This window comes from Pinus tabuliformis, chromosome 6 (assembly GCF_031772625.1).
Source record: "Pinus tabuliformis cultivar Carrire ecotype Pingquan chromosome 6, CPIR1, whole genome shotgun sequence".
Classification (NCBI taxonomy): domain Eukaryota; kingdom Viridiplantae; phylum Streptophyta; class Pinopsida; order Pinales; family Pinaceae; genus Pinus; species Pinus tabuliformis.
In genome coordinates, this window is record NC_142292.1 from 734,803,039 (window position 1) to 734,821,515 (window position 18,477).

The following is an 18,477-nucleotide window of genomic DNA, read 5'->3' on the forward strand; positions in this document are numbered from 1 at the left end:
TTGCGTTCAATTGGCTAAATTGAATTAGTAATAGGAACCTCCCCTTCTTTTCTATCGCCCCCTTTCAAAAAGTCAAAAAGTCAATAGCTTTATAGCCCTAAGTGATTAATGAAAGTGGTATAGAGGAAGTAAGTTCTAGGTATTCAGGTGGGTAGCAGGCATAAACTGAAAGGCAGGTATATATATATAGATATTCCTAGCAATAGAGTGAGTTCTAATTCATCAATTGTATCTTGACGCTCGGCCGGAATAGTTTGGTACCAACCAAGCCAAGCATATTTCAGTAAGTGTGATTCCAGGTCTGTGAATGCTGTCTGGAAGGCGGTGCAACAGCTCTGAAGCCAGTGCAAGGCTGTTTGGGGCCTGAAAAGGTAAGTGATAAGGTTAAGCAGGTGGGTAAGTTGGTAAGAGTATAGGTAAAGGTTCTTCGGTAGGGTAGTTAATAGCAAGACCCACTAAGATAAATTAAGCAAGTGTAAGCCTGTCTGGAAGGCGGTGCAACAACTCTATTGGAAGCCGGTGCAATGCTAATGGGGGGATTAAGTAAGTAGAGTAAGTGAGTTAGTTAAAGGTTGGTAAAGAAGGTTTGGAGGTAACAGTTGCGAGTAGGCATAAGGTAAGGTCTCAATAGTCATAGTGCCTACTCATTAAGATTCATCAAGCAAGTGTTTCAAAAGCCTGTGCAATGCTCTGTCGAACGCCCGGCTGATAAGGTAAGTGAATTGAGCCAGCCAGTATCTAAAGGTGAGTTAATACGTAAGCCAGGTGGTGAGTTGGTAGCAGTGGGTCGGTCACACGCTAAGTAAAGGGCCCTTACTTCTTAGGGGTCACTCACTATTCATATGGTGAGGGATTTTTCGTCAATTTTCTAAGTGCTTGCAAGCAGTCCGTCCAGTAACAAAGGTTGGAGGTGATGCAGTCTTGGATCGTTGGAACTAACTGCCTTATTGAATTGAGCTACTACTGCCAGAACCTTTAGCAGATATCCTGGGAACTTCAGCATAGATTGTTGAACTTCCGGATTCATTTTATACTGCCATACTTAACTTAATAAACCATTGCTGGATGGTCAATGAGCGAACCGTAGGGCATTTGATATAGCGTTGTACCAGCGTTCAAAAACACTTGATTCACTAATCTTACTTGATACAGCACTTAGACCAGTTGTATTCACTTTATTAGCCTATTTCCCTTTACTTACGTGCATGCTACCAACCACGTGTTATACCATACTTTACTTACCGATTCACCTTGATCGAAGGAGTGTTGCCTGCCCTTACCCGCAGATAGCTACGAGGGAGTTAGAAGCTTAGGACAGTGCCGGGATAACCTTGAACTGGTAATCGTGACAGTGGGAAGGAAGGCTGCGTATGAAGATGGTCATTATGATAGTTCAAACGCTTGTCCAAGTGGTAAATGCAATACTGAAAGGTGGCCTCTCACTGGTAGGGGCCGGTAGAAGGATCCACCGGGGTTAAGAACTCGCAATTTGATTTAGGCAAATTGATGTGCGAAAGCAGTTAAGGTTATTCCTTCTAATCAGGCAGGGGGGGCAGGATTCGGACCTGGGTGCCCGAATCGCTTCAAATTAATAGGAATAGCCTTCAGACTACTACCACAAAAAACCCATCTTGAATTTCTCAAACGTGCGTGCATTTGAAAGCGCTTTTGATATCGACCAGAACCACCCGACCGGGTGCCTATTGAAGATGGGAATCTTGCTCCGTTCCTCAACTGTTAATATTAGGTGGGCCTTTTTATACATATTTATTGATACCACCATTTAGATACGTCATCTCAGGTCGGGCTTGAGAGACCTTCTTTTTTATCTTCTTTAGGTGCCGTAAGGCCGCTCGACCAAGGGGAGAGGAAGAAAACCCCACCGTGGTATGCGCCAATAAGACCACCCCAACCATAGTGGGCCACACTAGTGGAACATATATAGATAGGGTGATCATTGGTCTGATGCTTCGGGCGAAATCAACTCCCAGGGTGTGACGGGCGGTGTGTACAGGGCCCGGGTACATCTGAGCAGGAAGGCCCTCTCTTTGAACCTTGTAAGTAAATGGTCGAACTCACAGATAGAAACTTAGTGCCGTTTGATGAGTAACTAAGAACGAGGGAGAGGGATACGGGAAGGATGAAGTAATGGAAGAGAAAGTAATTGCTAGTAGTAACGACTTGAGTGGCTAGGAAAGCCCCGGGGATTCTATGGTAAATTGGAAACGTCGGAGTAAACTGCGGCTTGTGAATAGTAAGATGAGGTGATAACGGCCGAGTGATGTTCGTATTTGGGCGTCAGTTTCGCACCCAGGTCGCCAGAGAAATAATAAGGTCTTGCTGTTCCTCGTGCAGCGCTCTTTCCCTGTCCTCGAGAGAGGATATATCCTGCTGTAGGGCCAGCATCCGCTCCCGGATCAACTCAGGGTCAACCGGCGGAAAATGCTCCCACCACTCGGCCAGAAGCTCCCTGCATTCGCGCAGATCGCCTTCCAGGCGTTGGATTTCTTGCCCAACCCGAAAGAGCCCAAAAATAAGCTCGTCCCCCCCGAGAAAGCTGCTAGTACCAGGGAAACTCATATTGGCTAAAGTGGAAGAAAACAAAATGGTAGGGGGATTCGGCATGGTGCTTACTGAACCTCCATAATATTTAGCAGGTCGAGTCTTATGCCGGTCATATAGAAAATCGACACATGGAGAAGGGGCTGGAGGACTTTGTACCATCCATTCCAGTGTGGTTGGATTATGCTCAACAGCCCGGGGACTTGGAGCACATCTTTTGTTGTTTCCACCGCCTAAAGTGATTGTTACGACCACGAAGAAACGAAAAATCCCAACTACGGATACATAAGGGCCGAAACTGCTAAGGGCATTCCATCCAGCGTAAGCATCTGGATAATCTGGAATGCGACGTGGCATACCCGAAAGCCCCAAGAAATGCATGGGAAAGAAGGTCGAATTCATTCTGAAAAGATTGATCCGAAGATGGATTTGACCTAAAGTTTCAGGGTATGTTCGACCAGGGATTTTACCCACCCGGAAGTGAAATCCTGCAGATGAAGCAGAAACGGCTCCCATAGAAAGTACATAATGGGAATGTGCAACCACATAATGAGTATCATGCAGAGCAATGTTTAGCCCAGGATTTGCCAGGACTATTCCAGTGAGTCCTCCTATGGTGGACGGAAAGATGGACCCTGCAGCAAGTAACATGGGTGTTTTGTATCGTATCGAACCTCCCCACATGGTAGCGATCCGACTAAAGATTTTGATTCCAGTGGGGACAGCTATGATCATGGTAGCTGCGGTAGAGTGAGCACGCGTATCAACGTCTGAGCCCACAGTAAACATATGATGAGCCCGAACAGGAAATCCAGGAACACCAATACTGATCATGGCATAAACCATGCCTGGATACCCGAATACCGGTTTTCCCGAAAAAGTCGATACGATATGACTAATGATACCGAATCCGGGCAGAATGGGAATATACACCTCTGGATGACCGGAGAACCGAAAGAGATGCTGGTATAATATCGGGTCTCCCCCTCCAGCAGGATCGAAAAAGGTTGTATTAAAGCTTCGATCAGTTGATAACATGGTAATTGCCCCTGCCGGTACCGGAAGTGATGATAAGAGTAGGAATGCTGTCACTGGAACGGACCGCACAAATAGGGGTGATCTATGCATAGTCATTCCAGGCCCGCGCATGTTGGGGATAGTAGTTATGAGATTGATAGAACCTGAAATGGATGAAACACCTGATAGATGAGGACTAGAAATCGCTGGATCAGCAGCTCCTCCGGAATGACTGGTAATACCACTTAGGGGCGGATAGACCGTCCACCCAGTGCCGCTACCCACTTCTACCGAGGCTGGGCTTAATGGGAGCAACAGCGAAGGTGGCAACAACCGGGATGGAATATTATTCAATCGTGGAAATGCCATGTCAGGTGCACCTATAGGAATCGGAACGGACCAATTACCAGATCCACCTATCACCGCCGGCATAACCATAAAAGGGATCATTGGAGAAGCGTGAGCCGTTATTAACACATTATGAGGTTGATGATTCCCACCAAGAATTTGATCGCCGGGTTGTGCTAATTCCATACGAATTGGTACTGAGAAGCATGTGCCCATTACTCCAGCAATGGCACCGAAGATTGAATGTGGAGTCCCTATATCCTTGTGGTTAGTGGGGAACGGCCATCGAACCAAATTTGTCGTAGAATTCTTATTATTTCGTTTCATTCCTTATCAGAGAGGGGTCGGCCCCGAGGAGCGGGGCGGCGGCTTATTGGGCCCCCCCACCAGTCAGTGTCTCTTTCTCTTAAGCGGGTGAGGGTGGTTCTTAGAGGGGGAGAGAAACTCCGGAAATAATCACCCCCACCCGGGCTAACAGCCAGCATTTGACCAGATCCTTCAATCCAACCAACCAATCTGGGCGGGTAAGGTCCTCTATAAGTAAGTGCTTTCGTTTGTTTGGGGAGGGGAGCTATACGCTAGTGGTATTTCGGGGAATTGAGGATGGGGGGGTGGGTATTTGCCCTCGCTTTCGGCCCTGTCCTGAGCTCAGAATACTGATTATCGGGCCGGCCAATCATGCTCGCCCCGGACCATAACATCCATGGCAAGGAAGAATGGAAAGGGTGGATTTTGCTTCCTTCATCCCTAATTTTCGACATTCATTGTATTAAGGACCCTTTAGGGGGCTCGACTGATAAGGATGCGTAAGCAGGCTCGACTGTTAAGGACCCTTTAGGGGGCTCGACTGATAAGGAGAGGAGAGGACCTTTTAGGTACTCGACCCCAAGGGAGAGGAGAGGAGAGGAGAGGGGGCTCGACCATAGGGAGAGGAGAGGACCTCACCATATGAATAGTGAGTGACTCCGTCCCTTTAGGTACTCGACCCCAAGGGAGAGGAGAGGGGGCTCGACTGATAAGGACCCTTTAGGGTGCTCGACCATAAGGATGCGTAAGCAGGCTCGACTGTTAAGGCCGCCATCACCTTTAGGTGCTCGACCATAAGCCCCCCACCCAATAAGTAAACCCAAGAGGGAGAGGACCCTCACCATATGAATAGTGAGTGACTCCGTCCCTTTAGGGTGCGTTAGCACACTCGACTAATAAGGAGAGGGGGCTCGACTGATAAGGATGCGTAAGCAGGCTCGACTGTTAAGGACCCTTTAGGGGGCTCGACTGATAAGGAGAGGAGAGGACCTTTTAGGTACTCGACCCCAAGGGAGAGGAGAGGAGAGGACCTCACCATATGAATAGTGGGTGACTCCGTCCCTTTAGGTACTCGACCCCAAGGGAGAGGAGAGGGGGCTCGACTGATAAGGACCATTTAGGGTGCTCGACCATAAGGATGCGTAAGCAGGCTCGACTGTTAAGGCCGCCATCACCTTTAGGTGCTCGACTGTTAAGGACCCTTTAGGGGGCTCGACCATAGGGAGAGGAGAGGGACAAGCGGCTTCGCACCTTCAGGGGATGCTCTTTTTTTATGACGTATGTTTACCTGGAAGGCCTGACCTTTTTATGTGTGGGTTTATGTTTGGGTGCCTCCCTCCCCTTCCTATCGCTTTGAAATATGGTGAATAGGGAACATATAAGTAAGTCCAGCAACTAATTGGTAAGGCGACCAGAACTTACTAATATGAGGAGCGGAGCCCTTATCGTTCATAGGTAAAAGATAGGGAAAGAAAAGGGAAGTCCAGAGCGACAGACTATAGCCCGCTCTTATTCTTTAGCTTTAGCAGTGGGGTTGCAATTCTTTAGTAAGTAATTGCCGATACCTCTTAATTGGCTTTCCGCTTGCGTTCAATTGGCTAAATTGAATTAGTAATAGGAACCTCCCCTTCTTTCCTATCGCCCCCTTTCAAAAAGTCAAAAAGTCAATAGCTTTATAGCCCTAAGTGATTAATGAAAGTGGTATAGAGGAAGTAAGTTCTAGGTATTCAGGTGGGTAGCAGGCATAAACTGAAAGGCAGGTATATATATATAGATATTCCTAGCAATAGAGTGAGTTCTAATTCATCAATTGTATCTTGACGCTCGGCCGGAATAGTTTGGTACCAACCAAGCCAAGCATATTTCAGTAAGTGTGATTCCAGGTCTGTGAATGCTGTCTGGAAGGCGGTGCAACAGCTCTGAAGCCAGTGCAAGGCTGTTTGGGGCCTGAAAAGGTAAGTGATAAGGTTAAGCAGGTGGGTAAGTTGGTAAGAGTATAGGTAAAGGTTCTTCGGTAGGGTAGTTAATAGCAAGACCCACTAAGATAAATTAAGCAAGTGTAAGCCTGTCTGGAAGGCGGTGCAACAGCTCTATTGGAAGCCGGTGCAATGCTAATGGGGGGATTAAGTAAGTAGAGTAAGTGAGTTAGTTAAAGGTTGGTAAAGAAGGTTTGGAGGTAACAGTTGCGAGTAGGCATAAGGTAAGGTCTCAATAGTCATAGTGCCTACTCATTAAGATTCATCAAGCAAGTGTTTCAAAAGCCTGTGCAATGCTCTGTCGAACGCCCGGCTGATAAGGTAAGTGAATTGAGCCAGCCAGTATCTAAAGGTGAGTTAATACGTAAGCCAGGTGGTGAGTTGGTAGCAGTGGGTCGGTCGCACGCTAAGTAAAGGGCCCTTACTTCTTAGGGGTCACTCACTATTCATATGGTGAGGGATTTTTCGTCAATTTTCTAAGTGCTTGCAAGCAGTCCGTCCAGTAACAAAGGTTGGAGGTGATGCAGTCTTGGATCGTTGGAACTAACTGCCTTATTGAATTGAGCTACTACTGCCAGAACCTTTAGCAGATATCCTGGGAACTTCAGCATAGATTGTTGAACTTCCGGATTCATTTTATACTGCCATACTTAACTTAATAAACCATTGCTGGATGGTCAATGAGCGAACCGTAGGGCATTTGATATAGCGTTGTACCAGCGTTCAAAAACACTTGATTCACTAATCTTACTTGATACAGCACTTAGACCAGTTGTATTCACTTTATTAGCCTATTTCCCTTTACTTACGTGCATGCTACCAACCACGTGTTATACCATACTTTACTTACCGATTCACCTTGATCGAAGGAGTGTTGCCTGCCCTTACCCGCAGATAGCTACGAGGGAGTTAGAAGCTTAGGACAGTGCCGGGATAACCTTGAACTGGTAATCGTGACAGTGGGAAGGAAGGCTGCGTATGAAGATGGTCATTATGATAGTTCAAACGCTTGTCCAAGTGGTAAATGCAATACTGAAAGGTGGCCTCTCACTGGTAGGGGCCGGTAGAAGGATCCACCGGGGTTGAGAACTCGCAATTTGATTTAGGCAAATTGATGTGCGAAAGCAGTTAAGGTTATTCCTTCTAATCAGGCAGGGGGGGCAGGATTCGGACCTGGGTGCCCGAATCGCTTCAAATTAATAGGAATAGCCTTCAGACTACTACCACAAAAAACCCATCTTGAATTTCTCAAACGTGCGTGCATTTGAAAGCGCTTTTGATATCGACCAGAACCACCCGACCGGGTGCCTATTGAAGATGGGAATCTTGCTCCGTTCCTCAACTGTTAATATTAGGTGGGCCTTTTTATACATATTTATTGATACCACCATTTAGATACGTCATCTCAGGTCGGGCTTGAGAGACCTTCTTTTTTATCTTCTTTAGGTGCCGTAAGGCCGCTCGACCAAGGGGAGAGGAAGAAAACCCCACCGTGGTATGCGCCAATAAGACCACCCCAACCATAGTGGGCCACACTAGTGGAACATATATAGATAGGGTGATCATTGGTCTGATGCTTCGGGCGAAATCAACTCCCAGGGTGTGACGGGCGGTGTGTACAGGGCCCGGGTACATCTGAGCAGGAAGGCCCTCTCTTTGAACCTTGTAAGTAAATGGTCGAACTCACAGATAGAAACTTAGTGCCGTTTGATGAGTAACTAAGAACGAGGGAGAGGGATACGGGAAGGATGAAGTAATGGAAGAGAAAGTAATTGCTAGTAGTAACGACTTGAGTGGCTAGGAAAGCCCCGGGGATTCTATGGTAAATTGGAAATGTCGGAGTAAACTGCGGCTTGTGAATAGTAAGATGAGGTGATAACGGCCGAGTGATGTTCGTATTTGGGTTGCCTCGTCAGTTTCGCACCCAGGTCGCCAGAGAAATAATAAGGTCTTGCTGTTCCTCGTGCAACGCTCTTTCCCTTTCCTCGAGAGAGGATATATCCTGCTGTAGGGCCAGCATCCGCTCCCGGATCAACTCAGGGTCAACCGGCGGAAAATGCTCCCACCAATCGGCCAGAAGCTCCCTGCATTCGCGCAGATCGCCTTCCAGGCGTTGGATTTCTTGCCCAACCCGAAAGAGCCCAAAAATAAGCTCGTCCCCCCCGAGAAAGCTGCTAGTACCAGGGAAACTCATATTGGCTAAAGTGGAAGAAAACAAAATGGTAGGGGGATTCGGCATGGTGCTTACTGAACCTCCATAATATTTAGCAGGTCGAGTCTTATGCCGGTCATATAGAAAACCGACACATGGAGAAGGGGCTGGAGGACTTTGTACCATCCATTCCAGTGTGGTTGGATTATGCTCAACAGCCCGGGGACTTGGAGCACATCTTTTGTTGTTTCCACCGCCTAAAGTGATTGTTACGACCACGAAGAAACGAAAAATCCCAACTACGGATACATAAGGGCCGAAACTGCTAAGGGCATTCCATCCAGCGTAAGCATCTGGATAATCTGGAATGCGACGTGGCATACCCGAAAGCCCCAAGAAATGCATGGGAAAGAAGGTCGAATTCACCCCGAAAAGAGTGATCCGAAGATGGATTTGACCTAAAGTTTCAGGGTATGTTCGACCAGGGATTTTACCCACCCGGAAGTGAAATCCTGCAGATGAAGCAGAAACGGCTCCCATAGAAAGTACATAATGGGAATGTGCAACCACATAATGAGTATCATGCAGAGCAATGTCTAGCCCAGGATTTGCCAGGACTATTCCAGTGAGTCCTCCTATGGTGGACGGAAAGATGGACCCTGCAGCAAGTAACATGGGTGTTTTGTATCGTATCGAACCTCCCCACATGGTAGCGATCCGACTAAAGATTTTGATTCCAGTGGGGACAGCTATGATCATGGTAGCTGCGGTAGAGTGAGCACGCGTATCAACGTCTGAGCCCACAGTAAACATATGATGAGCCCGAACAGGAAATCCAGGAACACCAATACTGATCATGGCATAAACCATGCCTGGATACCCGAATACCGGTTTTCCCGAAAAAGTCGATACGATATGACTAATGATACCGAATCCGGGCAGAATGGGAATATACACCTCTGGATGACCGGAGAACCGAAAGAGATGCTGGTATAATATCGGGTCTCCCCCTCCAGCAGGATCGAAAAAGGTTGTATTAAAGCTTCGATCAGTTGATAACATGGTAATTGCCCCTGCCGGTACCGGAAGTGATGATAAGAGTAGGAATGTTGTCACTGGAACAAACCGCACAAATAGGGGTGATCTATGCATAGTCATTCCAGGCCCGCGCATGTTGGGGATAGTAGTTATGAGATTGATAGAACCTGAAATGGATGAAACACCTGATAGATGAGGACTAGAAATCGCTGGATCAGCAGCTCCTCCGGAATGACTGGTAATACCACTTAGGGGCGGATAGACCGTCCACCCAGTGCCGCTACCCACTTCTACCGAGGCTGGGCTTAATGGGAGCAACAGCGAAGGTGGCAACAACCGGGATGGAATATTATTCAATCGTGGAAATGCCATGTCAGGTGCACCTATAGGAATCGGAACGGACCAATTACCAGATCCACCTATCACCGCCGGCATAACCATAAAAGGGATCATTGGAGAAGCATGAGCCGTTATTAACACATTATGAGGTTGATGATTCCCACCAAGAATTTGATCGCCGGGTTGTGCTAATTCCATACGAATTGGTACTGAGAAGCATGTGCCCATTACTCCAGCAATGGCACCGAAGATTGAATGTGGAGTCCCTATATCCTTGTGGTTAGTGGGGAACGGCCATCGAACCAAATTTGTCGTAGAATTCTTATTATTTCGTTTCATTCCTTATCAGAGAGGGGCCGGCCCCGAGGAGAGGGGCGGCGGCTTATTGGGCCACCAGTCAGTGTCTCTTTCTCTTAAGCGGGTGAGGGTGGTTCTTAGAGGGGGAGAGAAACTCCAGAGGAGAGCGCGACTGGAGCATCCAACAGGAGGAGTCCATGACAGACCCTACTAGACCGCACAATCCTCCACACAGCTCGACGACAAATCCACAGCGCTGCTGATACCGCTACCAGCCGGAAGATCCTGCAGGCCGTGGCCACATTCCTTTCTTGGCGAACACGTATTTTGAGCTCCCTATCGTCGGCCTACACTTCTATGCCACAGAGCTGCGGCTTCTGCTATTAGCCGGAAGAACCTGTAGGTCGAGCCCACATTCCTCTCCTGGCGAACACGTGTTTTGGGCTCCCTATCGTCGGCCTACATTCCTATGCTCGCCATAGCCTCCTGCCTGTAGCTCCTACACTCCACCTGCATGCTATCATCCGGCTCATGCATGGCCTCGATTCCTGATTAAGGGTACGTGGAGCGCTAATGGCATTAGCCTCATGCAAGTTTTTCTTTATTTAAGCCCGCGAATTCTGTTACAACCGGTTTCCTCCCTCCAGCCTCGAGGGCTGGAGGCTCTCATTCGCCTCTGCATCTCCGTTTGCAACCTATGGTCTGTTCATGGCTCCTCGCTCCAGGCTGCTCGCGGCTCCCTCTCAGGTATGAATTTTTTCCTCTATATCATTTCAGTTACTATCCTATCTTCTAACATGAAAAGATAGTCTTGTGTTTCAGATAGTCTGTGTGTTGAAGCATATAGGGGCTTGTTTTAGATAGACTGTGTGTTTCTCATTCCCTCAGGCGACAATTTTTATTAGCACATGCATTTATGTCGGGATACTACAGCTAAATTCGTTTCAGTGATATTGGAACAAAGTTTTTTGCTATCTCTGGTCTTTTTTTCCTTCTGTCGCCATGTACATGGCTTCATAAGGTCTGTCTCTCTCTGGCAACAACAATTTGTCGTCGTCTTTGCTCAATGTGGATGTGTTTTTGTTCAATATTAAGCAGAATCAGGTCCACGTTTTATATCTATAGACCATGCCGAGACATCCGTTTTCGCATCTGTAAATGGTGGTGTGTTTTACATTGCTGCTGTTGTTGCATTGACTGTAATTCTTGATCCGCCATCGATTCTCCTCGACGACGAGGGAGTATTCCTGTCCACCCTCCCGGATCTTTTTCCGTTCATCCTCCCGCATCTTTTTTTCAAATCAATTCTCCGGCGACATACCTTAACTTCAATTCAGACTCTTAAATGTCTTCTGCCACCTTTTCCCTCACAATGTCAAAGTGGCGGCAGCCTCCCGTCACCTTTCTTCAAAGGATCTCTTTCTAGATCATTCCAAGCATTCGGGCCTGTCATCTTATCGTCCTTTTTTCATTAAAGATCCTTCCCTCCAGGCTATATTCTCCGCCGGTTCCTCTTCCTCAAATCTCCCTTTGTACGAGGGATCCTTTTTCTGGCTCTTTCTAAGGTACGAGGTATCCTTTTACAGGGATTTTATATTGAACTGCTGTCTATTTCATATTCTCGGGATGGCCACCGACAGCGACTCTCCAGCCACAAAGGAATTATTTGCCGCGGCAATACATACTGAGACAGTCCACAATCTGTCCAAGAGGAATCCAAGATGGCACTCCACGCTGTCCGATTTCCTGCCACCAGAGCTGCGGGACCCTCCCCTCATGGGATCCACCCGTCTCACAAAGGGGCGCCAAAAACGTCCGGTCAAAACGGTGCCTCAACCGTCTGTCACTATCTCTGGTCCAACACTCGTCGATCGGATTGAAAGCCTCCAAAGGTTCGCCCTTGTGGGGAAATGGTATTTTCCGGAGCTCGATGAAACTCAGATGAGAAGCTGGATCTCTAAATCCTGGACTCCCATTATTGGATACTCTCCTATCATCTCAAGGCTAATGAAGGACTGGTTTTCCTTCCATTTCCAAAAAGAGGAAGACCTGGACTTGATTCTGAATCGGCCATGGGTCTCAGGCCGTAGTTTTCTTCCTCTCACGAGATGGTACCTGGGCTTCGACCCTCTTAAGAACACTCCCACCCACAGCATGATATGGGTCAAATTGCCGAATCTTCCACTGCAGCTGTGGACGCCTGAGATTCTTGCAACCATCGGTGGTGCCATTGGAAAATTCATTTATGTCGACCCCTGGGTCCGTGGTGAAAAGGATAAGAGAATTGCATGGGTTCTCATAGAAAGACCATATAAAGGGGGCTATCCGGACCAAATTGAGATCACTTGGGATGGAATCAAGATCCTCCAAAGGCTAGATTATTGGGGCATTCCTTTCCGTTGCTCTGCTTGCCATCGCACAGGTCATCTAGTCAAGGATTGCCTCTTCCGCAGGCGCAGGCTCCGCCCCCCCACACGGGTCAACAAGGATCCCGAAGGATCTATATCCCCCTCTGAAAGAGATGCCCCCCTGGGGGAGAATTTTTCTTTCCAATCAGCAGATTACAGATGTACAAATGAAGTCACACAATCCAGACCAGGTTCGCCCATTCTCACAGGATTTAGAAGCACTCCCATTTCACCGGGGGCAACCGAGGCGATCCCATCTTCTCCAAATATCTCAAGGGAAAATTTTTGCAGCTCCCCGGTCAATGAACAGCATGAAGAGGCCCCTGTCACTGCCCCCCCGACCATGAATGCCTCAGATTTCGTGGTCGGCTCCCACCCCATCACTATCTCATCCTCCTCATCCCCTCCCTCTGCTTCTCAAAAAGGGAAAGGAATTCACCAATCCCCGACCCCTTATAACTCCCCAACCGACTCCCCGGCCAACACTATTGACAGTGACATCGAGCATCTTCTCAATTGCAACCCCCCAGTTTTGGAGCCACTGACTATGCATAAACCATCCTTCCCCTCTATCAGTCCCAACTCGGCCAAAAATATCACTGTCAGGAAAAAGACCCGAGGTGGGAGTCGCCATTACAAAGGCCGGGCCATATCCTCTGATTTAGGCTTATCAAACCTCCCCCTTGTTGATGTCCCTATTTTCGAATCCCCTCCCCCACAGCCCCTTAGAGCAGGCTCGGCTGGACAGACGTCCAAATGACCTTTCTTATATCTTACAACATCAAAGGCCTAGGAGCCGGCCCAAAGTTTCTGGCTCTAAGGGGTACTTTCCTCTCTGCTCGGCCCTCCATCATCTTCATCCAAGAGACTATGCACCCCAACTCCGTCTCCTTAGCATTTTTCCGCAAAATGTTTCCCTCTTGGCACATGGTCGCCACCAATGCGGATGGTCTCTCGGGAGGTTTGGTTTCCATGTGGGATCCCACTATTATTAAAGCAATGGCATTCAAATGTTCCGCAGGCATCCTTCTCTCTGCATCTATTAGGGGGCGTTCGATCTCATTAAATCTGCTGAATATATACGCCCCATACAGACACAGGTCCCCTTTTTGGGATTCCTTATTTTCTACAGGCATTATGGACATTGACTCGCTGCTTGTTGCTGGCGATCTCAATCTCACATTAAGCTCTGAAGAATGTTGGGGGCACGGCCTCCCTGTTGACAGAATGGCGGTAAGAATGCGGAGGGAGTTTTTTAACCGGAATCTTGTCGACATTTGCCCGGCAGTCATGGCCCCCACTTGGGACAATGGCAGACTGGACACTGCCTTTATAGCGAAAAGATTAGATCGGTTTCTCTTGCACGCCAGTGTTATCCATCAATGGGGAATGCCTCATGCTAAAACTGGCGGGGAGCTCACTTCCGATCATAAGCCCATCCTCCTCGAATGGGCTCAGGCGGAGCGTCGAATGGGGTACTCGTTTAAATTTAATTCCATTCACCTCCAGGACGTTTCTTTCAATGAATATATAAAGAAATGCTGGGAGGATATAATCAATTCACAAGACGCCTTCCTCCTAACTTTTCGGGATAAGGTCAATCTTCTCAGAGATAAAACAAAAGCATGGCAGCATTCACAGAAGATTAAGGACTCACAAGAACTCATTGCCGTCAACTCAGAAATAGATGAGATCGTCTCCTCCATTCCCAACAGTGGAAGATCTGTTGCAAAGGCCACAGCTCTGTGCTCTCTTGAAAGGAAAAAACACGCTCTACTCCAAAAAGAAGAGGCCACATGGCGGCTCAAAAGCCGTGCCACCTGGCTAAAAAATGGGGACAGGAATACCCGCTTCTTCCACTCCTTTGCAAATGGACGTAGACTCAAAAACTCCATATGGAAGATTGAAAACGAGCAAGGTCAATGTTTCTCCTCTCATCATGAAATCGCAGCGGAGGCCACTCGCTTCTACAGGCATCAATACTCGAGACAACAAATTGACATAACCGACTCCTTCTGGGCGGTTGAACATCTTCCGACTATGTTTGATGACGAGGCCAACGATGCTTTTTTCAGGACTGTCACGGAGGAAGAACTTTCTGCTTCCATAAAGTCATTCAGCAAAGACAAGAACCCCGGCCCTGATGGTTGGCCGGTAGAATTTTACTCACACTTTTACGAGCTCTTCAAAAAAGATCTCCTTTGTATGGTTGATATGTCTCGTCTCTCTGGAAGCATCAACAGCGCTCTTGCGGCCACTTTTATTGCCCTAATCCCAAAGTCCGATCGACCCTCATCATTTGGCGATTATAGACCGATCTCATTATGCAACTCTCTCTATAAGATCATTTCAAAAATAATCGCAGACAGATTGAAGAAGGTTTTAAATTCTTTTATATCAAGAGAACAACATGCCTTCCTCAAGGATCGGCTCATTATGGATGCGGTGGCCATGGCACAGGAGTGTATCCACTCTATCTGCACTAAGAACATCAACGCTGCCGCTCTCAAAATCGACCTTAAAAAGGCCTTTGACTGTGTCAATTGGAGTTTTCTCAACATTCTTCTCTCCAAAATCGGCTTGAGGCCCCAGGCTATCAAATGGATTATGGCATGCGTGGAATTAGTCCAGTTTTCAGTCATTATCAATGGGATTCCTACATCTTTCTTCCATGCCGAGAGAGGGCTCCGTCAGGGATGCCCTCTCTCCCCGCTCCTGTTTATATTGGTCATGAATTGCCTAAGCTCTCACATCAACCTTGCTGTGGAAGATGGTAGATGCAAGCCGATCCGAATTTGCAGAGACATCTCCCTCTCCCACAGTTTTTTTGTTGACGACATCCTCCTCTTCGCCATGCTCTGCAAGCCATCCTGGATTTTCATCTACATGCTTTTCAAAAAATTCCAGGCTGCTACTGGTCTTTCAATAAATTGTGGGAAATCTGTGATATATCATAATAACTCGGACCCCGATTTGGCGCACTGGATTGCAGATCGATTTGGAATCAATCTTGCCCTCATTAAGGACGGCTTTACTTATCTGGGTTTCCGCCTCAAAGCTATGGGATATCAATGCCTGGACTGGGCATGGCTGGTGGACCGTTTCCTCCACAAGATCTCACGGTGGGAAATGCGTCTTCTCTCACTTGCTGGAAGATACATCTTGATTCAGTCTGTCCTCTCACAGCTATCAGTATATTGGTGTCACCTCTTTCTCTTACCTATCTCTGTCATCAAACAATTCAAATCCATCGCTGCTACCTTCTTGTGGAGCGGCCGATCCTCCCCCAACAAACTTCATTTGGTTAAGTTGGGATCCATCTCACGCCCAAAGGAGAAGGGTGGATGGGGCCTTCTCGATATGCATCTTTTTGGCAAGGCTCTCATATGCAAATCTTTACACAGAGGCTTTTTTGGCAACAGTCCATGGAGTCTCTTGATAAAACAGAAGTATCTCAAAGGACGCCCCTTGGCTCATTGGCTTCATCGACCCACTCTTGGCATTCGATGTGGCTCCCCCATATGGAACTGTTTTAAAAAGATTCATCATTTCTTCAGGAATCATCTCAAATGGACTCTCTACTCTGGCTCCTCCATTCTCATTGGTATTGACCCCACTCTTTTCAACCTGGAGTCTATGATCCCCCCTCCCCTACTCTCATTTTTCCATTCTAGAGGCCTATTCACATGGAATACCCTCATTGACTCCTGGTCGTCTTTAAATCCGATTTGGAAATCCGTCCTCCAGCTTGCAATCCCTCCCCCACTCCACGCCCTTTGGCTATCCTTCACTTCACATTTCTCCCATCAGGGGATTCTCAAACATGGCACAAAAGATTCCCTCATTTGGTCCACCGACTCCAACATCCATATCATCTCTGTCCGGAAAATTTACTCCTCCATCATTGCTGATCTCCCTCCCCTTTCCTCTTTTTTTCCAGTCAAGTTTTGGAAGGCCCCTTGCCCTCTTAAAGTCATACTTTTCACATGGCTGCTCTTCTATGATAAGAATCTCTCCTGGGATGTCTTACAAAGAAAGGGTTGGCGAGGTCCTGGTCGATGTGTTCTTTGTCTCCAGGACAATGAAACCAATTTCCACATGTTTCTTCAATGCCCTGCTGCCCAAGCAATATGGCATGAACTCTCGCTTCTCCATAGTTTCCCTCTCAGTCTCTTCTCTTCCATTCAGGATGCTTTTATATGGTGGGCAGATCAAAGTTCTGACAGACAAGCGCTCTTCTGCCTCACATGCTGGTATATATGGTTATGGAGGAATCGGCGCATTTTTCAGGCCTCCAGCCTGCCTTTGAACTCCATCCTCCCAATCATCATGGGATCTTTATCCACTCAGAACTGACTGGCGATTCCAGCAATGGTTTTTACATGAACATGTTTTTTTCTCTATGGCTGTAACTGGTTGTACATCGGCATTTACTCTCTACTATCAGGCTCTCTATATATGTTTTTGCCTTGGTTGATAGCACATGTTGCTGCTTGCTTTATTATTTTGATTCTTAGCTACATGCAGCTGTTTATATCTCACGCATCTCCATAACAGACTCTCTAATTATGTCTTTGCCATGGTTGATTAGCTCAAGCTGATGCTCTCTTTATATTTTGATTCATAGCTCTTAGCTGCTGTTATATCCCACGCATCTCAATATGCGCCCATTCGGAGCGTTGTATTCATATATTCCATAGACTGTGGTCACAAATGTAATCTCGATCCATATATTTCAATATATATTATGCCGATTTTTTCCTACTGAAAAAAGATAACGGATGGCCATACAAATAGATCTATTTAATATTGTACAAAATTTAATATATCATATCAAAACAACTTTTTTTAACTTCTTAGTTTTCATTAAAGTAAGATTTTAGCAATTGGTTTTTTTTCAATATTATTAATTTACTAAAGAGTTTTTTTTAATATTATTAATTTACTAAAAATTAATATAAATTATTATATTTAATTTAAAAAAATAAACATTTAGGTTTACATAAAAATATAATTTTTTAAGTTGGAGAATGATTTGGAAATCTTATTGCAACTTTTACACAATATGATGTATGTGAATAACTATCCAATAAATTTTGCAAATATTTATACTATGGATAGGTTATTTATACTAATATGGAAATCTAATTAATTAACATAGATAATCGTATCCTAATTTGTTTGCCATTATTAATTAATATGAATAACTATCCCCTAATTTCTTGTAATTATTTTTGGAAGCAATTGCGATTAATTAATTTAGGTATTTAGATCCATATCCAGGAATACAAAGAGGTTGAATCAAAATTGACCGCTTGAAATTTAAAAATTCGGTCAGAAATAAAAAGGCACTGTGATGTACGCGCATCGTGAAGGCATAGCATCCATGGCGAGACTGTTCATGTCATGATAACAACTCTCAACCGAATTTCGGTTTTATCAGAATTTTCAATGCTAGAGTTTAGGTTCTCCTTCGCTCATTTTTCGCATATAAATGTTTTGTTATATTGTATCTGTCAGGTTGACAGATAACGGTTGAGACCGGAGGCTACCCTGCAAAGAGTCCAAGTTCAGACCGAAGTAGATTTAGTTCATTGTTCATCCTTTTATCTGATATTTTGTTTTGTTGTGTGCATGCTATTATTGACAATTAGACTCTTCCTCACATCTCGTGTCTTCTCGCAGCCGAACAAAGAAAACCATAGTTTAAGAAGCATGTTGGACATTCTCCAATATTAGTGGTGGGGACAAAGAGCATGCTCAAGTGGAATTGGCTTTGAATTTCTACTGTTGCTACCAGTGTCAGATTTTTGTGTCTAAGATAACCTAAGCCTGTTTTAATGCATTCCATTTTCATTGCACGTTGTGATCAATGCCAAAATATTTCCATGCTCTTATCCCTATTAGGGAATTCTGAATTGGATATAAAGAAAGAGGGAGCGTGGACAGTTTAAAAGGCAACTTTTCATGGAAGTGGCAAACAGATAAATGTAAGAAGCCTTTCTTTCTTTGCGTGTGTAATTTTCTGCATCAT